The sequence below is a fragment of the Nicotiana tabacum genome, chromosome 16, assembly GCF_000715075.1.
Source record: "Nicotiana tabacum cultivar K326 chromosome 16, ASM71507v2, whole genome shotgun sequence".
In the NCBI taxonomy this organism is placed as follows: Eukaryota; Viridiplantae; Streptophyta; class Magnoliopsida; order Solanales; family Solanaceae; genus Nicotiana; species Nicotiana tabacum.
In genome coordinates, this window is record NC_134095.1 from 128,877,047 (window position 1) to 128,904,166 (window position 27,120).

Consider the following 27,120-nt stretch of genomic DNA (forward strand, 5'->3'; position numbering starts at 1 on the left):
GTGGTAGTTCTATTTGATCCATTTGAAAGCTAGATACGAACTCTCGCAACATCGCGTTCTCTCTTTTCTTGATTTTAAAGACATCAGATTTCCTTGTAGCTACTTTGATGGCACCAACGTGTGCCTTTATGAAAGACTCTGCTAGCATGGCAAATGAATCTATTGAGTTTGGGGCCAGGTTGTGATACCACATCATTGCCCCTTTAGAAAGTGTTTCTCCGAACTTCTTCAGTAGGACGAACTCGATCTCGTTGTCCTTTAGGTCGTTGCCCTTCACTGCACAATTGTAAGCAGTAATGTGCTCATTGGGGGTCTGAGGTTCTATTGTATTTCGGAAGGTCTAGCATTCTGAACTTCTTTGGAATGGGTTTTGGAGCCGCTTCTTCTGGGAACGGCCTTTGTACGAACTTTTTTGAATCCACACCTTTGAGGATCGGGGGTGCGCCCGGAATTTGGTCGACCATGGAGTTGTAGGTCTCGACCTTTTTGTCGTTGGCTTCTATCTTCTTCTCGCCCGACTCGATCCTCTTTGTAAGGTCCTCGAGCATTTTATGCTAGTGGGGTCGGCTGCCAACCCGTTGTTGCTTGATCTTTTTGGTGTATGCTCGGCCCGAGGGGCCGTTCCAGGGCCGCTGTACTTGTTTTTTTGGTGATTCTGCAGCTACGCGATTGCCAGCTGTTGTGCCTGCAATATTTCAAAAATAACGTGAAGGCTAACCTTATGTTCCTCCCGAGCTGGGTTTTTTGGACTTCTTGTTGATCCCCTTGATGTACGCTCCTGTTAGTGTGGGAGCTTATATCGACGTGTTGGGCATCAGGTGAGACCGCGTCCACTAGAATTGGTTCTGGCACATTCTCAGGGTTTCGTGGTGGTACACCAACACTTGGAACATCCTTACCATTCTCTCCGTGGTTCTAAAGATTGTTGTTTAGTGAGTCAGACATTTTGACCTAAAATCAATGATCCTGGGCAACAAAAAGTGTGAAAGATAACTTGTGTTATGTAGTAAAACCAGCAAGAAAATAATCACTATTATTTTTAGCCCCACAGTGGGTGCCAAACTATTTACCGTGAAAATTGTAATGACAATTAAATTTGATTTTGTGGTTCTAAAAATACGTGATCTATTTTTATGCTAGTTGTTAGGCAATAGATGCTAAGTAAAAGACTAGAAAGCAAGATTAAAGCTTATAGACGATATGATAATCAAACCGAGTGGCTGGAGGTCGGGGCCTCGAGCTGCCGTATATGAGGCATCAGGGTCGAGTCGAGTCTAATGTCGCGCCGAGGGTAGTCGATGGATGACTAACAATTACAATAAAATCAATGACGGCTCTTTATGGCCAATAATAAGCAATAAATGGAGAACAAAGGATATAACACAATAAATGTAAGCAATAAATGGGAGTAACGAGATCAAGAGATTATGTTAGAGAGCAGATAGAATGTTCTTGTGTATTGAATATTGAGCAACATATATTTACAAAATGACAAGGATCCTTTATATATGAGGAGAATCCTAATATAGTACAAAAAACATTAATTACAAAGATATGGAGATGGTACAAGTAGTTAATGCCTTGATTCGTTTTTGGACTAGTCCATTAGACTTTGTCAGCCCTATTCATGCGCCTTGGGAACTCCCCACTTTCTCTCTGTAACCGTCGGTCTGTACTGCTCCGAGGTCGAGCGTTGATGGCCCTCGAGGGATGAAACTCGACCGTGGTCTCGAGCCTTCGAGACGTGCTTTCGAGGCGTCGTAACAACGAAAGATTGGACCCTCCAATTTTACCGTATACACATACAAATTGTATTAGCATAAGAAGTCGGAATTAAACCATTCTCATAATCAAGATAAATTATATTTAACCTTGTGCTACAATCATTCATTATGGTTTGTCCAATGTCATCTTTAGATTGTGAACACAAACTTTATATTTATAAGAATATTCATGACTTAATCTTACGTGTATAAGTTAAACTTTATCCACTAAATCATCTACTATATAAACAAATGACACAGACTAATGTATGATCTATTTTAAACTTTATTAAAATTGAATAAATAATTAGTTCATAATAAATATTATATCCAAATCAAAATGGTATATATCCTAACAACCAGCAGCATTCAATAGAGTATTTAATTGCTGGTGCCCGTTGTCTTAAAAAATTAGGAAATAGAAAGACTTGGGGGTAAATAATTCAGTCCGAGTCAACTTGAAAAATTGGATGTCCCCAGTCCCCACTTCTCTCTTCCATTCTATAGACATTTACAGATAGATCAGCAACAATATTCCCTCTCCCCTTAAATTCCTAATACAGCTTTAGCAAAGCGAAGATCTAATCGCTAAGGGCTGTAGAAACTACCATTCTTGTTTATCCAAAATATAAAGTAAGATGGCAGATGCAGTACTGAGTTTTTTGGTGGAGAATCTGTTGCAGATAATAAGTGAAAATGTGAAGCTGATTGCTGGTACAAAGGGACAGCTTGAACTTCTGGTGGAAGAAGTTAAGACCTTAAATGCCTTCCTAGACGAAGCTGCAAAAACTCAAAGCGACAACAAGCTCTGGAAACAGTTTATCAAGGATATTCGAATTACAGTATACAAAGCTGAGGATATCATCGATAAGTTCTTGGTTCAGGCGAAGCTGCACGCAGACAAAAATTTTGTTAAGAGAGGTTTTGATTATAACTATGCCGGTGCAGTCAAAGAGCTCGGAGAGCAGGTCGGTATCGTTCTTCAAAAGGTCAAGAAACTACGCGAAGACAATAAACAGGCTTTTCAGCCGACGCCAGTGTCTGCTCGTTAGGGGGAAACAAGCACACAGGGCCAGGAGACACAGGTACGCCAGAAATGTAGCTATTTTGAAAACTTATCTTGTAAATATAAGCTTTTCTCTCTTTTCATGATGATATATTTTCAGAAGCAAAGTATGTTTCAAGTTATGTGGCGTAGCTTGACTCACACCGTATTTAAGAGAAAATAAAATAAAATGTGTCATATAAATTGAAATAATGTAACAATAATAGTAATAATACAACAACAACAATCGAGGGTAGGGTAGTGTGTATGCAGACTTTACCCCTGACAAAGGTAAAGAGGCTGTTTCCAAAAAGAAACTCGGCATCCTTCCCTCCAAAACTCCTCACTTTTGCTCTTGGGGTGACTCGAACTCACAACCTCTCGATTAGAAGTTAGAAGTGGAGAGGTTGTAAGTGGGGGTTGGAAGTGGAGCTCTTACCATCCGAACAACCCCTCTTGTCTAATAATAGTAATAATAATAATAATAATAAATAAAAGAACATTTATTGTTTGAATTCGTACAGTGCTTAAAGAATCTAAGGTTCAAACGAGAAAATGATTTGTAGCAGAGTTGACCAATATTGGGAGACCGCGTATAAGAGAAGAAAGAATGTTATCAATTGAGGAATATAAACTTTTGATGATCCAGTTTCTTATGCAATAATTTGAGATCCACAGACATTTGCTGCTTTTTCTTTCAAAAATATATACTGTGTGATAATGTGAAGGAAAAGTTTTTCCTCACAAAATGATTTTTCTGGAAAATCTTATCGATCCGTGCTTTTCGCTCGAGGAATGAAATATTGCTTTGATAAAGTTTGATAGTGCTTACATCTAAAGTTTTTGATAATAGTGTCTGGGCGTTGTTTGATGTAAGTAATTTGGAGTAAGAGTTGGGATATTTGAAGGGGAAAAAAAGAATATTTGTACCATAAGTGAGGAAAATCATTTTCTTCCGATAACAACATTGGGAAATGACTTCATTTCTGGAAATATTTCCTTGAAAATTATTTACACTCTCTTGGCCAATGTGTATAACTTATTCTTCATTTGGGACTGCTGTTTCTCAATTTTGATCTCCGTGGTAGTTTTGCATGATTGTTGAACTATTTCACAGTTCTTCATTTAGTGTAATTGTGGGAATTGGTTAATCGTAATCAAACAATTTGCTACACAAAGTCAACAGCAAAATGCATTATTTTTTGCGTCAAATTAACAGCGTGTTGTTTAGTATAGGTCTTATATCTAATTATATAAAGAAAAAGAATCCCAAAGGAACGTTCGCTTATCGAATTCAGAAGGTTGAACTTCTTTGGAAAAAAATTCACCAACAATTGTGATTATTTTCTTACTTAGAGAATATGAGAATTCTGTAGTTCTGCTTTTTGATATCCGATCCGTTTGATCATCCTAAAGGTTCCACACTTGGAGGATGCTGAAGTGGTCGGTTTCGACAAGGAAGCAGAAACAGTGATCAAGCGACTCGTTGAAGGATCGGATGAGTTAGAAGTCATCCCTGTTGTGGGTATGGCTGGACTTGGAAAAAGCACTCTGGCAATAAAAATCTATAATGATTCTAAGATTTCATATGAATTCTTCAGCAACATTTGGGTTTATGTTGGCCAGAATTACAAACTAAAGGAGGTACTTCTTAGTATTTTGAAATCGTATACGAAACAGATGAACATATATCAAGATAAGAACGAGAATGAATTATGCAAGATAATATGTGATTTTGTGTCCAAAGGAGGTAAATGTCTCATTGTATTGGACGATGTGTGTAACCCAGAAGTTGTAGATTCTGTTATGAAAGCTTTCCCGAAAAACAAGAAAGGCCACCGAATCATGATGACCACTCGTGAAGGACGTGTTGCAAAATATGCCAACGAAAATCCTCACAATCTGAAATTTTTAACATCATGAAAGTTTTGAGTTGTTAGAAAAGAGAGTTTTTGGCAATAGAAGTTGTCATCGAGACTTAGTAGCACATGGAAAAACCATTGCAGAAAAATGTAGTGGAGTACCACTCGCAGTAGTGGTGATTGCAGGAGCATTAAGAGGTCGTACAAGCGAAGGTGAATGGCAAATAGTTGAGCAAAATGTAGGCAAGTACCTTATAGATCAAAACAATCCTACAAGCAACTGTTTGAAATTTGTGGAAATGAGTTACAGTCGTTTGCCTGAAGATATGAAGGCATGTTTCTTGTATTGTAGCGCTTTTCCACAAGGCTTTGAAATTCCAGCTTGGAAGTTGATTCGCTTGTGGATCTCCGAAGGATTGATTATCTCTAACTTGCCTGGCAGTACCCTCGAGAATATAGCAGAGTATATTTTGAATAATCTTGTCAACAGGAATTTGCTGATAATATTGGAAAAGAAAGCTGATGGTAAAATAAAAACATGTCGTCTTCACGACATGTTGCACATGTTCTGCAAGTTGAAAGCTACTGATGAGAGTCTTTTCCAAGAAGTCGGTGAAAAACCTGATCAGGTTGGTCTTGGTATACCAGAGCAAGATACTTGTCGTCGGTTGTGTATTCAACTCTCAATCCTGGATGATTTCATCTCCACGAGACCAATGACAGAGCATACTAGATCTTTCTTATGTTTTTCCTCAAAACAAAAAAAAACAATTGAGCTGACTACTGGAAACATCCGAAACTTACACAAAGCATTTCCTCTTATTAGGGTCTTGGAAGTTGAACGCATCAAATTTGGTTTCTCAAAGGAATTTAATGCACTATTTCATCTGAGGTATATTGCTATCTCGGGTGACTTCGAGTCCATTCCTCAAGCCTTTGGTAAGTTTTGGAATTTGCAAACAGTTATACTTAATACAAGTACATCAAAGGGCATTCTTGACATAAACGCAGATATATGGAACATGCTACGGTTGAGGCATCTGCACACCAACGTCCCTGCAAAATTGCCGTCCCCTTCTAGTACTCCAACAAGTAAACATTCTTGCCTACAAACTCTTTCTAAAGTTGCACCAGAAAGTTGCAGAAAAGATGTGCTTGCAAGGGCTTGTAATCTCCGAAAATTATGTATTCAAGGGCAAATGGTAAGCTTTTTCGAAACTAGCAAGGGCGGGTTCAGCAATTTTGGAGAGCTAAAGTGCCTGGAACATTTGAAGTTGTTGAATGATGTTTTATCCAAAGATCTACACCTTCCTCCAACATTCTTTGGATTTCTTCGCAATCTGAAGAAATTAACCTTGTCAAAAACACAGTTTGAATGGAGCGACGCGAACAGATTGGCGCAATTGGAATGCCTTGAGGTCCTAAAATTGAAAGAAAATGCATTTATAGGGACGTCCTGGGAGTCTGAGATAGGAGGTTTTAGCCTACCCAAGGTATTGTGGATTGATAGGGCAGACCTCAAATCTTGGAAGGTTTCAAATGCGCAATTTCAAAATCTTAAGAATCTCGTTCTTAAATCATGCGTTGAGCTTGAAGCTGTACCAATTGAGTTGGCTGATGTACGTAGCCTTCAAGAGATGAGGCTGGAGAACACAATCAAGGCAATCAAATCTGCAAAAGAAATCGAACTCAAAAAACAACAAGCTCCACAAAGCAGCAAATTCAAGCTCACTATATTCCCTCCTGAAAGTACTGATTCCAAGGCCACACAGTAAAGATGATAAGGTTAGTCAAATTCATTTTGTCATGAGATGATTTTGTACACCATTATATTCATGTTCAACAGTTATATATCTATTACTATCTGTATAGAGATTGCTATGAAACTACATCTGCATCAATACGATATGATTTCATTTTTATAATATGTGCGTGGATGTGTCTTTTATGATCATTCTGATCTATCAATCCATAAAAATTGTTATTCTGGTAACACTTTGCTCAAAAAAATCAGGCGGTATGGTTAGTCATATGCTATAGCATTTGACAGCTTGTTGTATCGGCTTCATCACCATTATAATGTGCTCTTTTAGTATCAGTTACTAAATTAAATGGCTCGACCATATTATTTTTATTGTAACTTATATCGACTTTTTTGTTACTATACCTTATGGAGTGTTGTGAATGAATTAGTGGTTTCTTTTCCAAACCACGATGAGACCGGTTAGAAACATCTCCTCTGCTTTATTTTCTTGCTTGTTATTTACAATACTAATTTTCTTCCTTTCTCCAGGAGAGAATTAAGGCATGACGTTGATGGGACCCGAGTCATGGACAAATAGCTATTCATATGGTGTCATCGCATCTCATGTTGTGCACTCCAGTCATCAGATAATGAAATCTGTTTGCCCTGTTTGTTTTTTATTTAATGAAGCATTATGAAGTTGAAAATAGGTCTCTGTGTGGCGTTGGAGATGTTAAATAATAGGCGCTGCGTTGTCGGCTTGAAACTACATTCCTGGATCTGTTGCATTCCGAGTTCCCCATCATGTGGAGTGCTTTCTTTCTCAGTTGTGCAACTGTTTGCGTGTTTTGTTCTGTTATGGTTGTACTCCATTTTCTTTGTTTCATTCTTGTATTGTCGTGTTTTCTGTTCTGTTGCGATTGTATTTGCTTTGTTTCATTCAGGTATTTGTTTTCTTTCATTCTTGTACGGGTGTTGCTTTCATCTATCGTTTTGTTTTGTCGAAGGACATGTTATTCCAACCAAATAAATTGTGTGTTTTATTTTTACTCGTAATCTTTCACATGAATTCTAGTTATTTAATTGGAATATTTCAAGTTGAAATTATGACATCTAGGTATCTCTCTGCGATGAGTTTTTCTATACAATAACAATATAATAGATTGTTTATATCATGTCACAGGAAAGATACTTATTGGTAATTGTTCATAAGAAGTGGGATTAACTAGTAAACTAAAAAATTAAAACAGGTTACCTGTTACAATAAATTAAAATTGATATTGTAAAAATTTCTTTCCAATATCATACAGGTATCAGTCCCCAAAAAAAGAGCTTAACCGACAATATATAGGTTCCATGCGCTCACACTGAGCGAACCTAAACTTGTCTACCTATTCATGTTTATTTCAAACTTTGAAATACAACTTAAACATTTAAAACTATCTTAATTAATTTGGTTTAAAAGTCTCATTTTTTAACTAAAAACATACTTTGGCCTTGGCCAAAATACATAAATGCCGAATGAATATGAGAATATAAAAATATGAATCTCAACTACATGAATAGATCTCCCATTAGTACCATCGGAACTTCTATGGACATACACGAATAATAAAACCTCTAGACATGCACCTACATTAAAAGGAGGGTGGCTCGCCAAAGTATAACAGATAATGGAGGAGACGTATGAAGCCTTAAAATTTTACTTCGGTCTAATTACGTAAATAATAATCTGATTTTGAAAATCTTGTGTGTAAAATCCACACGAGGTTTTATATCCCTAAATATGTTAACGAGTTTATGGTATGCATTATAGAAAGTTTGGAGCTGTAGAATAGGAAATAACCAAAATATGAAACCATATATCTGTTGGTTCCCCGAGTACACGCAAGTATACGTGGCTGTCAAGTAATAAAGTGACTCGAAAATCAGATGTCGAACCTGTTGCGGCAAAATGCACACGCAGGTATACGCGGTCATCAAGTAATAAAGCGACTAAAAGTCGGATGTCGAACCCACGAAGACTTGTGATTAACTATTAACTAAATTAGACTATCCTAATTATTTAAACAAGAATTAAACCTAGAAGTATTTGGTTCTAAATTAATTAAATTAAATAAATATAAATAATGAACTTTTGAACAGAGGAAGAGCAGATTTTTATGTTATCAATGTAATGAAAACGATCTAGGGTTATGGGCTATCTAACAATCATATTGTATTCTTCTATTGAATTGACTAACTAATTTATCTAATTTATTGGTTGACAAAGTTAATATTGCTCATAAGAATCTATCGAGTTCTTACTCGCCTATTCAAGCTAACCTAACGCCTATATGTCTATGGAGTTAGAATCAACAAGAACGCATTTATAATTCCTGTAAATCAACCAAGCAAGGCAATTAGGTATATGTCTATCCTAACCGTGAATTCGTTCCCCGATGCCCAGGTTCAAGAACTTGCTCTACTCAATCCTATATGCAATCTAGAATTTTCACTTTCGAGTTCAACTCTAGATTCGTAGATAGTATTCAATTGGTGATCAAGCAATTAAATAATTAAGTGCAGGATTGAATAAATAAACCAATATGATAAACTAAGAAATCAAAACCAATATCCGAATAACAATAGTCATGAAAGAACCACAACCCTAGAACGTGAAGTTTAGCTCGACATAGACATGGTAGCAAAACAACAAATCATACAAGGAAACATAAAAATTACTAAGTTTGGAGGAAGAAAGATGGAACTTGATGAATTCCGGCCTCCACGGCGGCTCTGTGCTTGTGTTTTGCTCTCAAAAACGTTCTTCTCTTGGTCAAAATTTCTTCTCCACAATGTTTTCTCCTTCAAAATAAGTTTTAGGATGGCTTTTATATCAATTGGAGGCATCTTGGGGTAAAAATAACCGAGTCCAAGTCGGAATAGGATACTCTAACGACCCGAGCGTCCAGGGTAGCATGGGGCGCTGGCCTTGGCGCTCAAAATAATTGACTACTAGAAACTGGGCAACAGCGAGCGCCCCACGCTGGTTGTGGCCCTCAAAATTGACTTTTTGCTCCAATTCGCGCCCCTTTCGTCCCAAATTGCATCTGAATGATTCCTACACATAGAAATATCATAATTTAGCACAAATCATCATATTAAACATCTCAAATCATCGAAACATGAACAAAATGCGAGGCAATATATACCAAAATATACATACTTTAAGCCGATTATCAACACCCCACACTTAGACTATTGATCGTCCTCGAGTAATAGAACTAAATCAATCCCCCAAAACATACTTATCACTATGAAAGAGCACTTCACAATTAATTCAATCAAACACCCTACCTTTGGACTATGATCGATATCGGCAATTAAGTATGAACACGCAAATTTCACATTCTTCCCGTTTTCAAATTAGCCCAAGTATATACAATACTATTCAACCAACTCAAGCAACCTCTCCACAACCACCTTACCTCAAGAGATGACTCGTTACACTAAGTATCCTCAACTTACATACTCACCTAACAAAAGAAAATGAACGTCACCAATCCATCATGAGACAAAGTGCCATCACCACAAACCAAAGAGTGATTATCAAAGTCCACATTTAAATATGTCATTGAACATAATTCAAGGACATCATACAATTGAACAAAATATACTCACTCTCACAAAGAATTCATGTGAATCTCGTGGTCGTACCATAAGCTTGCCCGTAGTATATATCTCTACTAATCTAAGCTAGCCAAATCTAGGATCAATTAGGGCTTTAAGGTTGTAATGTAAGCTAAGGGACGAGTATGATATATTTAGGGATAGTGACTAACCTTCCTAAGCACTTTAATACACTACACTCGAAAATCAAGCTCAATTTCTTCTCAACCCATTCACTTGTCATACACCATATATAACATAGCCCTTTTTTTCCAATTAAGCACCTCCATGGATTCACTAGCATGAATGAAAAAAATATTAAGAGTTGTGTATCTTTTCACATTATTTGAACTTTTATTTGCTTTTTCTTGCACATTTTTTTCTACACACACTCCATGCATTGAAGTTCTTAAGCTACTGACTTTTATTTACAATCTTAGTGCACCTTAAGGGCCCTTCCAGGGCTCCACTCGAAAGTAACTCCCAAATCTCTCCCCTTACTTCTTTTAGCGACTAAGTGCCTTAGGAGTTAAAGGTTCAACATTCTCAAATCAAGAACAAAATAGGAGTATGGCTTGTAATGTGGATGCCAAGGAAACAGTCTATAGGCTCAAATGGCTAGCAATGGAATTTTTTTATTTATAAGTGACAAGCACCTTCATGGTCAAGCAAGAAACGCCTACATCATATCCTAGATTAGCATAACTTAATGATTTCGCGTTGATTAACACACGGGGCAAGTTCTAGACTACACAAGACGACACAAAATATCAACAATCCTTATACCCACATGGAACTTGACTCACTCAAGACGGTTTTGTGCAACTCTCAAGTCAAGCAAGCTAGCAAGTTGAAAATTTTAAAGAAATAATGCACTAGGTAGCATACAAGTCAATCAACTGAGAAGTAGGTATCAAAGAGTAGGCTACTTACTTTACTTGGGCATTACACTTTAAATAATATATGCAGAAAGACAGAGCGCATGCCATAACTTAAATTGCCAACATCAACCATGTCAATAGGTATTTCAAAGCACCTCAATTTCCCTTTTCCTACTCCTAAGAAAGAAAAAATAATTAAAAAAAATAAAAACTAAACTAGAATACCCGGTTTGAGCTACACCCTTGGGAAAGAATCGGTGTCGAAAGAAAAACCAAGGGATACTATCTAACTACCTAGAAAACTATATTAAAAAATCTTTTTGGTATTTTTAATCGTACTTTAATCCCTCAAGAAAATTGTCCAACAGATCCATCGTCGGGAAAAGTCCAAGCTTTTCTGATTTTTTTCTCATTTTCTTTTTCCAAATATTTTTTTTCTTTACATAATATCTACTACACTAAGAAAGAATACTACAACTAACCTAGGAAAACACAAAAAAAATTATCCAAACAATCTCCTTACCCCACACTTAAAATTGTGCAATGTCCTCAATGCACATTGTAAATAATAAGAGGGTAAAAAGACTCCCTGGTAGGCCAAAGGCCAAAGCATTAGCAGCTCACGGGATACTCAGACTTCTCCCAGGTACGATCCTTTGTGCGGGCACCCCAGACTTAGTTCCAACCACATGGCTCACTTTTGCACACTTCCTATGGCTTTGCTCCCTAAGCTCAAAATCCTACAAAATGAAACAACACTACAGAAATAATACAATAAAAAAAATTCAAAAATAAAAGAAAGCAGTAAAGCTGGGTTGCCTCCCAACAAGCGCCTAATTTAACGTCGCGGCATGACGTGAACCACTTTTTCCTCTACCTCGAACTTATGAATTGTACCCCTAACATGGCATCCAGTCTGCAGCTATGCTCCAGTGGTGGGGCTACAATGATAACCTGACCAAGTAATAAATTTTTTACTCTGCACTTCTCGGCCTTTAGATGAGGAATGTAATTTTCACTTTTTGGCACAACAAAATTGAAGAATATAGACACTCTCATCCTCACTCTTTGACCCCTTCATTGGCTCAGATGGCTCGATTACTATCTTGCTATCTAAACACAATGTGGAAAAATGATTGGAATGAGGTCTAATGCGCCCTAACTCATGAATTTTACTACTATTTACATCCCCATATTTACACACACACAAGTCTCCCAAAGTAATGTTATCTCCTCCCTCATATGACTCTAGAGCACTCTTCTCAATATTGACATCCTTAAGAAAAACATGGTCTAATGATTGGTATTCTCGTTTTAGCTCCTCAATTTGGTCTAGAAGAATTTTCTCGGCATCACACAACTCATCATTAAATTGTTGGCGTTACACGCATCAACCTTTGCACTCAAATCTGCATTTATGTTATGCACAGCCAAGCTAAAATTATCAATTTTATGTGCAAGATCGTCTCTCTCCTTAGACCAATCATTCACCAACGTTGTTAGAAGACAACACCGTTCCGCATATTCGCCTAATCGAGAATATCCGTCCCAATATCAACCCTTACTCCCATATCCAAATTCAGACCTCCCAGAGTTCAAGTCATGACAAGCCCAAAAAATGGGCCATAAAAGTCTTCCTTCAACCAAGAGTCTTCATCAATAACCTTATCTCCAAATATTTCATCCCCATATGTCATGTTGAGAGAACTAGAAACACGCTAAGAGAAAAGTCAAATAGTTATAAAATTAAAAATATTTACAAAAAGAGAAGAAAAAAACCTTGTAGAGATAAAAGTAAAAGTCTAATTTAGAAAAATAGTTAATTTCTAAGTCCCCGGCAACGACGCCAAAAACTTGTTGCGGCCAAACGGACACGCAAGTGTATGCAGTCGTCAAGTAATAAAGTGACTAAAATTCGGATGTCGAACCCACGAGGACTTGTGATTAACTATTAATTAAATTAGACTATCCTAATTATTTAAACAAGAATTAAACCTAGAAGTATTTGATTCTAAACTAATTAAATAAATAAATATAAATAATGAACTTTTGAACAGAGGAAGAGCAGATTTTTATGATATCAATGTAATGAAAACAATCTAGGGTTATGGGCTATCTAACAATCATATTGTATTCTTCTATTGAATTGACTAACTAATTTATCTAGTTTATTGGTTGACAGGATTAATATTGCTCATAAGAATCTGTCGAGTTCGTACTCGCCTATTCAAGCTTGTGTTTTGCTCTCAAAAAACATTCTTCTCCACAACGTTCTCTCCTTCAAAATAAGTTTTAGGATGGCTTTTATATCAATTGGAGGCGTCTTGGGGTGTAAATAACCGAGTCCAAGTCGGAATAGGATACTCTAGCGACCCGAGTGTCTAGGGTAGCGTGGGGCGCTGGCATTGGCGCTTAAAATAATTGACTACTGGAAACTGGGCCACAGCGAGCACCCCACGCTGGTTATGGCCCTCAAAATTGACTTTTTGCCTTTTTGCTCCGATTTCGCTCCACTTCGTGCCCTTTCGTCCCAAATTGCATCCGAATGATTCCTACACATAAAAATATCATAATTTAGCAAAAATCATCATATTAAACATCTCAAATCATCGAAACATGAGCAAAATGCGAGGCGATATATACAAAATATACATACTTTAAGCCGATTATCAGAATCCACAGAGATTTAGATGAACGGTTAACTAAGAAAACTAAAATCATTTTACTATCCAAGATAATCTAAAGTTTAACTTTTCTATTACAACTACTATTGGGAAATTTAAATACGTAACCAAGGAGATATAGATTCTAGGGTTGTTGTCGGTTTATCAATCCTATTGAATTCGTAATTACACCTGTTAATCCGAATTATCTATGGTTGCTAGTTGACCGGATCGTTTATATAATTATCTATGATTGCTAGTTGACTAGATTGTTTATATAAATAGCATGTTCCCACAATACTATCCGTCTATCTATAATATATCAACCCTATATTCCTATGGTCTTGAATCTATCATGAACGAATACAATACAATATTCAACTAAGTAAGACTCTTAGGTATATTCCTATCCTAACCGCGAAATCTTTCCCCAAGCCACGGGTTCAGAAACAAGCTCTCTCCAGTTCTACTCTAATCTAAACACGACTTTCCTAAGCATAGCATAGATAGTAAATAGAACTCAATTGCTGGCCAATCAATTAAGCAAGTATGCATAGAATTAGAGAAACAACCAAAGATGATAACTCGAATTAACGGTAATATAATTAATAAACTTCAATATCCATGACAACCACAACCATATAATGTGAAGTTTAGCTCCACATAGACATGGTAACAAACAACAAATCATTAAGAAAAAGTAAAGATTACTAAGTTTGATGGAAGAAAGATATAATCTGATGAATTCCGGCCTCCACGATGGCTCCGTGCTCTCCCTCGGTCTAAAACTCTGTCCAAAGTCAGTCTTCCCTTTAAAAAGTAGTGTTTGATGACTATTTATATGTGTAGGGAAAAAACCTAGACGAAATAACCAAGTCCAAAATAAAAAAGGAGACAAAATAGACTTGAAACCTGGAACACGCGTTGTTCTGCGATAGACCGCACCTAACGAGCTCAAATGCGAGCTCCATCTCGCTCCAGCCCTCGTGTCACGAGCATAAATGCGAGGTCACAATCTCGCGTTGACCGGAACTTTTCAAATTAGTTGTTAGTGTGCTGCCAATTTATTCTTCCTCCAAAGTGGCTTTTGACTAACTTTTCCTTTCTAGGTAATGTCTTTGTCTCTCTTTCTTTAATTTTCCTTCATGCATTTCATCTCATTGCATCCTAATTGATCACTGTTTAACCCATTAACATAAGACAACTCCCCTTCCAATTAGTATGAACTCGTTTGATTGTTCCAACAAATAATTTTCTCCAATTTCGTTATTTTTTTCCACAATCACAATAACGACCTGGCCGGTCGTTTTTAGAATTTACGCCCTGATCCCCTATTAACTGCTTCCCCTAAGTTCATTTCTTCTACTTTGGTTTGTTGGGACGTTCGGAACTTTTCAAATCATCGTTAACTAAATATGACCTCGGAATGGAAATTTGATGGTTCCGTTAGCTCCGCTAGGTGATTTCGGGATTGGGAGCGAGTTCGAAATGCATTTTGGAAGTCCGTAGCTCATTTAGGCTTGAAATGTCGGAGTTTGAATTTTTGAAGTTTCCAGTCCGATAGTGAGTTTTTGATCCGAGGGTCGGAATGAAATTCCGGAAGTTGCAGTAGCACCGTCATGTCATTTGGGACGTGTGTGCAAAATTTCAGGTCATTCAGACGTGTTTTGGTTAGGTTTTTGATCGAAAGCGTATTTTGATGAAATTTGAAGTTCTTAGGCTCAAATCCTTGATTAATTCGAGTTTCCGGCGTATTTTTAGGTGGTTTAAGGATTGGTACAAATTTGAAGATGTTATGGGATATGTCCGTAGGTTTAGATGAGGTCCCGAGGGCCTCGGGTGTGTTTCGGATGCTCAACGGGACATTTTTGTGTTGAAAAGTGTTGCAGATTTCTCTTCAGTTCTGCTGCAGATTTTCCTTCTCTGCGATCGCATAGTGCAAGTCCAGTTGGGGGCCAAATACTTCTATGCAATCACATAACTTTGACTGCGATCGCATAATACTGCCTTCCCCTTTCTTCGCGTTTGCAGTCATTTCTCCGCGTTCGCATAGTAGAATTTAGGAGCTGGTGCCTCATTGTTAATTCCTCTTCGTGATCGCGTGGTCCCGTCCGCGATCGCATAGTTCTGTTTCTTCCTCTTCTGCGATCGCAGGCCTAAGGCTGCATTCACATAGACCAAATTCTGGAAGTTAAATCTTTACTCTCCGCGATCGCAGCCCAATTCCTGCGATCGCATTGAACAAATCCCTGGGCAGTTATAAACATTTCAAAATCCGAGGGTTAGCCATTTTTATCAAAACACAAGCTTGGGAGATCGGATTTGGGAGAGATTTCGAAGTATTTTCGAGGGCAACTATTGGGTTTTCTACTCTTTTATGCTAAAAATCCACTAATCTAATCACGAATTCATCCTTAATTTCGGCTTTTTGAATGAAAAATGGGGAACTTCTTAGGCCAAACTATTGGGGTTTTGAGTGGGTGATTGACCTCCGATTTGAGAGATTTTTATATGGTTAGACTCGTGAGAGTACTAAGGTTCTAAAAATGTAAAATTTATCCGATTCCGAGACGTTGGCCTGAGAGGCGTTTTGGTCATTTTACCTAATTTTGCGCCTTAGCTTTGAATTAAATAGTAGAATCAGTTGCTTGCGATGTTATTTATGATATGTAATTGAATTGAATAGATTTGGGTCATTTGGAGTCAGATACTCGTGGCAAAGACGTGATTTCTAGTTGATTTTGTGTCGGTTTGAGGTAAGTGGCTTGTCTAACCTTGTGTGGGGGACCTTTCCCCTTAGGACATGATATTTGATACTTGAATGCCTCGTACGTGAGGTGACGAGCGCGTACTTAAGCTAATTGTTGAAAAAATTTGTTTTATTTGAAGTATTTAAATTGAGTTTTCTTGCTTACCTGTTTATTTTAATTGCAAGTTTACCCTATGTTAGCTTAGAGAAACATGTTTATGTGACTTACTTGCCTAATTGCTTAAACTGTCTTGTATGCACTCCGTGAAGCATATTAGGATAGAATTTTCTATTACTTTTTCTGAGTTTAGCATTTATCCCAATGTTTGAGGTGTTATTGTGTGTTTTAAATTGGGACTACGGGACGACATCCCGAGAGACCCCCCTGCACTTGATATGTTCTGGATTAGGGGTGAGGGATACCAAGAGATCCCTGGCACATGTAAATATAAGTTTTGAGGATACCAAGAGATCATTGGGATACCAAGAGATCTCTGGCACATATAAATATAAGTTTTGAGGATACAAAGAGATCCTCGGGATACCAAGAGATCCCTCGTGTATATGATGAGGATACCAAGAGATCCTCAGGATACCAAGAGATCCCTCGTGTATATGATGAGGATACCAAGAGATCCTCGGGATACCAAGAGATCCCCGGCTATTATTTCCTGTTGTGAGCAGTATTCCTTATATTGTTATTGTTTCTGCTTTCTATTACTGCTTTCCTTATTTATCCTGTTTAGATTCTCGCTGTAGACTTTATCTATACTGTTTTTCCTTATCCTATATTTTTATTTTATCTCAGTAGGGCCCTGACCTTCCTCGTCACTACCCGACCGAGGTTAGGCTTGGAACTTACTAAGTACCGCTGTGGTGTACTCATGCCCCTTATGCACATGTTTTTCATGTGCAGATCCATGTACCTCCACCCAGGAGTATCACTCTCGAGGCGGAGAGATCTAGCTGAGACTTCGAGGTACTTCTGCCGCGTCCGCAGACCAGGAGTCTCTATCTTATTCCAGCTTTAGTAGATAGTCTTTCCTTTCTTTCAGTTGTTTAGACATTCTGGAGTTAGAGCAGTGTATTACTCTTCTATTAGCCTGTGTTTCCCATGAGTTTCCAAGTTTTGGGATGTTGTTATAGATTTTTCCGTGATGATTGAGTTGTATATGCTGAGCGGCACTTATATACAGCTTCTCTTACAGTTGTTCAAGCTTAAATATTTATTTTCCGCAAGTTTAGTTTGTTTTTCCGCATTTTAGGTTTACCTAGTGGTAGGGACTGGGTGCCGTCACGACATGTTCATGTGGGTGAAGTGGGGTCATGACAATCTCTCATAAATGTACCTACATTATTTATTAACACCCCAAATAAGTATAAAACTCCATAATAAAACTAAGTTGGGCATAGTCAATATCAAATATAATCAAAGAGCGGTCAAAATGCAGGTAAATTAGTGTCAAAACATATGAAAATATGTCCAACATCATCACCCCACACTTAAATCTTTGTTCGTCCACGAACAAAACACAACTATAATAGACAAAATAAAATTAAGCTCTTACTATTCAAAGCACACTGCCCTTATGTCCATAGTTGATAGCAACAACTAAACTTTAGTATATGTAATTTCTTACACTTCCCTTTATTTATGCCATTCTTCAAAAATATTCATGATAATGACAACATGCTTATAACAATCCTTGCCTCAAAAACCAACTCAATGTCACAATGCACTCGTGGCTTGAACACCCAACATCATAGAGAGAGGTTTAATAATGTTACCTATCCCTTGTGAAACTATGTACCCTCACAACAAGAACAAGAGAGTAAGTTGAATCCACGCATTCAAATCTCATGATCAAGTATAATTTAAGGACTCGTATATATCAAAGAAAATCTCTCAATCTCACAAAATAAGTCACATGCATGCAATTGGAACCATAAGCTTGCCCTTAATGTAAATCTCTACTAATGTAAGCTCACTTGATCTAAAATCAATTAGGACCTTTTCATGGTTGTAATATGGGTGAAGGGACGGGAAGGATATATTTAGGAATAGTGGCTAACTCTCTTAAGCACTTTACCACATCACATAATCAACTGTAAGCGCAAATTCTTCAATCGTAATTTTTATTTTAACAACTAAAATCATCCCTAACATTTTTCCTCTTTCTTTAGGCACTACTTTAATCCTTACTCACTAGCAAGAACAAGATATCAATTTATTCATCAAATTTTCTTTCCTCTTTTGCAACTATTGCTAGTGGTATATTTTTTTACAAAACAAGTGCAACCTTCGTCCTTTCATTGGTTCCACTCGAAAGAAAACCCACGCTTAGTCCTTACTTCTTCTAGCGTTCATTTCACATTTAAAGTGCTTTCAGAAGTAACTGACGACGTCCAAATTCACTACTAAAACGTAAATGGACATGGTCGCATGCAATATCATTTACCCAACTATGAGTCAGGGTCGAATCCCACAGAAAATAATATGTAGGCAATTAGGTGTGTAAGAGAATTATAATTTATTATGCTAAGCCAAACACATAGAATGATTTTTGAAAATATTTATGTCTAAATGCGAAAATAAAAACTAACCTAGAAAGCAAGTAAAATGATCAATGACCACAAGGAAATTATACTCAAGTAATGATCCAATGTATTTCACGATTTTATAAATATGAGCGAGTTTATATTAATTAGCCTCGGGTAATAATTCTATATTAGCTTTTTCCAAAGACCAACAAGACTTCCTAATTGAATTATCCCTAAAACAATTAAGAGATTAAGCACACCCGAATATGGCTAACAAGTAGTCTAATCCTATCCCTAGGTAGAATCTATAAAGTGAGGGTTAATGTCTCAAGTTCTTGTTAATTAATCTTTCCCAATCCCAAATTATCTTTCCCAAAATTAATTCGAAGTAAATGAGTTAGTCCTAGGATTAGCTAATCCCTTTGAAAACATTAAAGAACAAGAATAATTAAAGAAACTATAACTCACTTCATAATAAATAAAAATCATATGATACATATGCACAACATGATATTTAATCCACACTTTAAATATGAATATTCCCATAAACAAGATTCAAATGTTGGAAAAGATATTACCCACTTAGATATACAATACAAAGCAAGAAAATGAAGAAATGAACATAAATAGGTAAGAAATTCTCAATCAAAAGCTTCAAGTTTTCAAGACCCAAGTGTGTGTACAAGAACTCTAACTTCTAAAACTTGTCTTCTCTAGTCTAAGAACTGAAAAATAAGCCAAAGATGTGTTTCAAATAAGCTAGGTCGTGTATTTGTGGGTTTGGAATGGAGAATATGTGAAATGCCAACATTGTCCTCAGCTGAAGCCCGTTGATCACACCTGCGGAACAATCCTCACAGGTGAGGTTACACAGATGCGTATAGAAGCTCGCAAAAGCAAGATTTGAGGGGAACATGGTACTCCACAAAAGCGGCATCCACGCACAGGAGTGTAAATGCAGATGCAAAAAGCAAGCACAGATGCGCGACCGTAGAAGCGGTTTCTTCCTTCCAAGACTTCTTCGGCAGATGCAGACCCTTTCCTCGCAGATGCGAGGTGGAAAAAGTGCACAGTGTTCCGCAGATGCGGAATCACCGAAGGAATTTCCACTCGTTTATTCTTTTTTGCTCAATTCCACTTCAATTGAATTCAACTCTCTTCATGGCATCATTTACTAGAAAATCTAGCAATGCACACTATAAATAATCTCATATCGTAATTAACAGACATAAAAACTAGAGGAAAGAGACTAAAACAAATGGTAAAATCACCACTCATCAACACCCCCAACTTAAAGTTTTTGCTTGTCCTCAAGCAAATCAAAACCAACAATTCACTGAGATTCTACCATTTAAAGCACAAGTAGCTTTGCTATCATTTACAAATCACATTCTCCAATTAAGCAGCATACATATGGATTTGGTTGGTACTAATAATTAGGCTCAAGTATGTGAATCTCAACCAAATAACTCCCTAATTTAAAAACTACTTCAAGAATGCAATGGGGGTTCAAAATAATCAAGTGACAACAACCAAGCCTCAAGAAGTGACTCAAAAGTACTAGTCTACTACATATGCTCAATTTACTCAATTTGGAATACATTAATGTCACCAATCCATCATAATCCATGTGCCTTCACAAGAAAGAAAGTCCCAAATCACCATATTTACAATAACAACACAAGGGACAAATGCACAAAGACACTCACTCTCAATAAAGAATTTCAAGTGTTCCAAAATATCATGCCATAAGCTTGCCCTTATTTTAATTCGCCGCCTATTCAAGAACATTTGTTGGAGATCCCATAAGGACTTTTCAAGCTTGTAATGTAGGTTTAGGGAAGGGTAGAATAAGTATTTGGGATACAAGTGACTACACCCTCCTTGAACACTATTCACATTTGTCAGTCTTTTTTGCACTTTACTTCTTTTTAAACCACGTAGCCCTTATTGACATCTAGTTACCAAAGTAGAACCACCTTAAAGTACCTCTCTAATTTTCTCAAGACTACATTTATTTTTATACAACTATTTATTTTTGGAGCTTGAGTATTTTCATATAAACAACTTTGAGGTATATGTTTCTACATCCAATGTACATCTTCACCATTTCCCTATTAACACCAACACCCCCAACTTAGGTTTTTAGCCTCATTCTTAACATTCAAGGAGGGACGAGTTCAAAAGAGGAAATTATTTCATAAAAGGGTAAAGGTTTATAATGAGCTAGCCAAAGAAAAGGTTAAAGATTCAAATGAGGTAAACTAGTTGATAATATTTATACAATGGTAGGCTTGAAAGGCTAAAAATACTTTTTCAAAGATCACAAAGAATGTCTAAGGTCATCCCTCCAACCAAACATAATTAACATTAGCATTGAAAGACCAACCGGACAAGTTCTAGATGATAAAAGTAAATACAAGAGTTATTTTTAACAACAACTAACACACGTGGCACATGAATTAATGAAGACTAATCATTTCACTTCTTAATAAGAGCATTTAGAGCAATATCATGTCAACTAGTGGGCAAAGAGTCACCAAACGAGCCAAAAGGTTATCACAAAAATTATTCTTCCCCATGCAACTTACTTTTTCAATTTAAAACCAAAATTTTGAGGGGTATTCTTAATTCACACTTCACATACAAGAGACTAAGTTAGTTCCAAACAATTCAAAAGTGTCCACATAATCAAAACAAGACTAATTCCCTTAAGAAAATCGTCTCGCCATCCATTATAGGGAAAAGTCACCCGATTCAGTACAAAAATATTCCTTGGGAATGAACCGTAGCATAAAGAAAATCCAAGAAAATACTACTAAAGATATAAAAATAATATAAACCAAAAACTACTAAAGAAAATAAAATTAACACTAAAGGAATAAAAATAAAATAACAAAAACAACTAATGCTAAAGGAACAAAAATAATATAAACTAAAAACTACTACAGGAAATAAATAAATAAAGAAAGAAAAATAAAATAGAAAAATACAAGCGACTAATCTGCAAACATATCACCAGTCACAAAGCACGCTCGGCAAGAGCACAAGATAAGCAATAGTGAAACAAGCCCGGCAAGGGCACACAATATCCATACAAAAGAACAAGCCCGGTAAGGGCACAATATCCATACAAAAGAATAAGCCCGACAAGGTCACAATTCAACCATCAATATATATAAATAAAGTGTGCTCCTTAAAGCCAAGAAGAATAAGCCCGGCAAGGGCACAAGTCAAGCATCAATGTAAAAAATAAAGTGTACTGACTAAAGCCACCCCCAACTAAAAACACTGCAGTGTCCTCACTGTACAATATCAAAATAAAAATAAAAGTAGTTTGAGGGTCTCCCTGAGGTCTGCATCAGACTACAGACTGCGGGAGGAAGGCTAATCACTACCGTGAAGAACTCTCGGCCTCATCATCATCCGAATCATCGGCATCATCACCAGCAACATTCGACATGAAAGAATGCTTTTCGCAATCCTTATCGTCCCCAACTAGTATCTTTCTATTCGGCTGCCCCCATTTGAAGATGGCCTTGATGCCTCTTCACATCTTTATCATAAACTTGCCCTTCATCTTATTTCTTGATTTCTTCTTTTGGAAGTCCGACTAAAGATCAACATGTGCCTTGGCAATGTTGCCATAGGCTGCCTCGAGTCTACTAACAAAAGCTGCCAACTTCTCATGAGACTCTGCTTGCTTCTTCTGGTTGTCCAGGTAGGTCATCATTTCTTCCCTGGTGAAATATCCGAGCCTAGTCTAGGGAAGTGAGGGTCCACTAGGGAGTTGTGACATTGATTCACGGATAATGCCAAGCTGCGACTTCAACATCCCAAATGGTCCATCAGGCACAGCTGCTTTTGAGGATGACTCTGGTCGTTTTGAGAAATTACGCCCGGTTTGGCAGTTTGAGTTCTCGAACAGCTTCATAATATGTGTATTGACTTACGTGCATGGTTGAATTCAGTTAACGGATGATTTAGAGTCAAATTGGAAGAAGGAAACTAGTTTTGGAAATTTAAACGGTGTGAATTTGACCGAAATTGGACATTTGGGTAAACGGACCCGGAACGGGTCATGGATGATCTCAACAGTTTTGTATGTTGATTTTGGACTTAGGCGCGCATGCAAATTTGGATTTGGAGGTCCGTAGGGTAATTTGAGGTGTTTCGGTGAAAGATGGAAAAGTTGAGGTTTGGGAAAATGGAGAAGTTTGACTCATAGTTGACTTTTGTGATATTAGGGTCAGAATGCGATTTCGAGAGTTGGAACAGATCCTTTATGTCATTTTGGATTTGTCTTTAAAATTTAGCATCATTCCGGTTTGATTTGATAGGTTTCGACACCAGTTTGGAAGTTAGAAAGTTTGGAAGTTCCTAGGTTCGATTCTTGGTGTGATTCGATGTTTCGAAATTGTTTGATGTGATTTGAGATCTCGAGCGAATCCGTGTTAGGTTATATGACTTGTTTGTGTGTTTTGACGGGGTCCCCGGGGGCCTCGAGTGTATTCTGGGTGGGCTATAGGTCATTTTCTCTTGTTTTTGAACTGCTGTTTTCTGCTTCTGGTATCCTCTTTCGCGATCGCGAACAGCCTTTCACGTTCGCGAAGCTTTGCTGCTGACCACCTGGAAATTCTTCTTCGTGTCCACGTAACAGTCCTCGCGTTCGCGAAGCTCTGCTTCATCCCTCATCGCGTTCGCGTCCCCCTCACGCGTTCGCGTAGCTATGCAATTCCACTCTTTGCATTCGCGTACTAGTTCAGACGTTCGCGAAGAGAAATCTCGAGCCAAAATATTTTCTTTCTTCGCATTCGCGTGTGCGCTGTCGCGTTCGCGAAGCACAATTGGGCAGCCTTCATTATTCTTCTTCGCGAACGCGATACTTCCTCCGCGTTCGCGATGCTTAAATATTTGGGCAGAATATAAGTTTTCTAAATTGAGGGTTAGGCTATTTTTAACATTTTTGGAGTTCTAGAGCTCGGTTCTGGGCGATATTTTGTGGGTTTTTCAAGCAAAACGATTGGGTAAGTGTTCTTCACCTAGAATTGATTATATTCCATGAACTTGTCTTTATTTTTATCATTTAAATTGTTATTTGGGTTAAGTAAAATGTTGGTTTTTGAAGAAAACTCCAAAACTGAAAAATCGTGATTTGAGGGGTAAATGTTATCGGAATTTAATAAATTTTGTATGGTTGAACTAATATTGGAATGGCATTCAAATTTTGTAAAATTTGTCGGGTTATGAGGCGCGGACCCGGGGGTCAATTTTTGGACCAATTTTTGGATTTGTTTAAAGATTGAGACTTTATGATCCGGAATAGTTTCTTATGTGATTTATTTGTGCTTTGAAGTTAATTTGGTTAGATTTGAGCCGTCCGGAGGTTTTTAACCCGAGAAGTGCATTTTAGAGTATTGGTTTGTCGTCCTTGAGGTAAGTATCATGCCTAACCTTGTGTGGGGGACTTCCCCTTAGGAATTGAGTCTTCTATGCTAATTGTAGTCCATGCATGCGCGGTGACGAGTGTGTGCTCGGACGTATTTGTGGAAAATTTGCCTCTAGGGTTCTTAGGTCCTTATGTAGAAAGTATCTCGTTATGATTGAGTTTCCAAATTATTTAAATTGCCTCTATATGCTCCATATGACGTTGTTAGCTCTCCTTTAATTCTTATGTGTTACATAGATCCTTAATTGCCTTAATTGAAGTGATTGCCTTCCTTATTGTTTTGATACTTCTTGATTGTGAGTTCCTCTATGACTTCGTGCAAATATGTTACATGTCCTATTGTTGTGGTTACCAGGGCAATTATCACGTGCTTATTATGTCTTGTTGTTTGTTGAGGTTATCGTGCTTCTTGTTTTTTCCGTGACTCTTATTATGTACATATTGTTTCCCTTGCCGGGATATTGTTGTTATACTATTGTTCCCTTGCTGGGATGTTATTGTTTACGATATTGTCTCCCTTATCGGGATGTTATTGTTTATGATATTGTCTCCCTTGCCGGGATGTTGTTGTTATACTCTTTTTCCTTTGCCGGAATTCCTTTATGATTGATGATGATTTGTAAATGGGAGCGGGTTGCACGCCTGCAACAAGATATATTAAATGGGAGAGGTTGCACGCGTGCAACGAGATATATGAAATGGGATCGGTTTGCATGCTTGCAACGAGTTATATGAAATTGGAGCGGATTGCACGCCTGCAACGAGATATAAATGGGATCGGGTTGCACGTCTGCAACGAGATATATGAAATGGGAGCGGGTTACACGCCTGCAACGAGATATATGAAATGGGAGCAGGTTGCACGCCTGCAACGAGACATGTGAAATGGGATCGGGTTGCACGCCTGCAACAAGATATGAAATGGAAGTGAAATTCTGTGTTTGGTTTCCTTATCCTTTTTGGTAATTGGATTTTGGTGCCGTGTACCTTTGTTTGCTATGTTTAGTTGTTGTTACCAATTCAAGTATTCTAACTACTCAGATTTCTTTACCGCCATGATCCTTTGTGAAGGAACCCCATCATTTTTTTCAATACTTCAAACTTCAATAATTGTTTCATCTTCAATTCATTTAGTTACTCAGTTAAATTTCCTTAAATCGTCTGAGGTTGTATTCTTCTTAAAAAGGAATTTCTACTAACTTTTAAGTTATAACTCCCCTATTAAAGGTAATAATTCTTCCGAGGTTATATTTTAAATTGAAAGGGGTACTTTCTTACTCGAATAATTTCTAAAAACATCTTCATCTTTACTTGCCGATTTTTCCAAATTTATTTAGAAATTGTAATTTAATTTGTATTATGTAAATAGGACTTCCTGAACATCTTAAGTGCATTTGTAAGGACATTTTGTATTGTATATCATGTGGATTTTGTTCTTAAGAGTTAGATGAAAAATATGTGGGCACAAGGTGCCATATGTGCTGAAAGTTCGAAAGTTGAGATTATGATATGAGAAATCGAGGATTGAAATGATCGGGATGGTGTATTAAACATGGATGTGATTGATTGAGTTGACATTGTTTTCTTTAATTGGATACATTCTTGCTTGTCTCCATCTCTGTTATGTCAGTGTTGAATTGCGTGGGTTATCTGATTTACTTAATTTCCATTCGTTACTTTCCGTGTTCTCCCTTTATTGTTTATACTATTTGTACTTGGATTTTCTCTCCGCAGTTGATATTACTTCGTTATCTTTATCTTAATGTTTTATTATCATATCATGTTAATTTTATTTGACTAGTACCCCACTGAGGTTAGTCTTGATACTTACTGGGCACCGCCGTGGTGTGCTCAACTATATTTCTGTACATTTTTGTGTACAGATCCAGGTGGATTGATAGTAGTTGTGCGGGTCATCGCAGTGGAGACTCAAGGTAAACCTGCTACAGTGTTCGCAGGTCTCGGAGTCACCTTCATTTGTATTTATTTCCATTTTCTCCTTTGTTTCAGGGCAGTGATGTATTGATTTGTGTAATTACTCTTAGATAGGCTTGAAACTTGTACCACCGATTTTCGGAATTTTGAATTTATTTAGAGTTGGTTAATTTAAAGTTAGTAAGCATCAATGTTACTTCAGTTTATGTTAGGCTTACCTGGTTTAGAGATTAGGTATCATCACGACTCCTTCAGAGGGAGTTTTAGGTCGTGACAAGTTGGTATCAGAGCTCTAGGTTCATAGGTGCTACAAGTCACAAGCAGGTTTAGTAGGGTCTTGCGAATCGGTACGGAGACGTCTGTACTTATCTTCGAGAGGCTACAGAACTGTTAGGAAATTTCCCTTCTTTCATTTCTTATCGTGCGATATTGATTCAGCTCGAAGTATATAACTTATGTTCCTTTACATCCACTCGTGTATAATATTACGCTCTCAACGTTCGCCATACGCCAGTGGTTGATGATGCTACAAACGGAATACGAAGGAGTCAGGGATGCTCAGACATTGTCTCAACATGTTGTTTAGACTGAAGACCCAAAGGTATTGAGAGACTATTTAGTTGTTCGTGTGGAGGCACAGCAGTTTTCGACATCTGGTTGATGAGTGCGAGCTATGAAGAGAAATTTTGTGGATTTTCAGATGTTGTTTCCCGTGGCTTTGCACCAAGTGGAGAAATCAAATAGCGACATTCAGATTGTAGAGTCAGACTTATATCAGTTTGGGTTGGAAGCATGTACATATGTAATATTGGTGGATTCTCGGATTTTGCATTTGAC

The 27,120-nt window shown here is 37.4% G+C and overlaps 1 pseudogene; it reads left to right on the forward strand.

The window, feature by feature from the left end:
- The first annotated feature begins 2,177 nt into the window (after positions 1-2,177).
- LOC107802574 (putative late blight resistance protein homolog R1A-3) lies at positions 2,178-7,463 on the forward strand (annotated as a pseudogene).
- Positions 7,464-27,120: the final 19,657 nt, after the last annotated feature.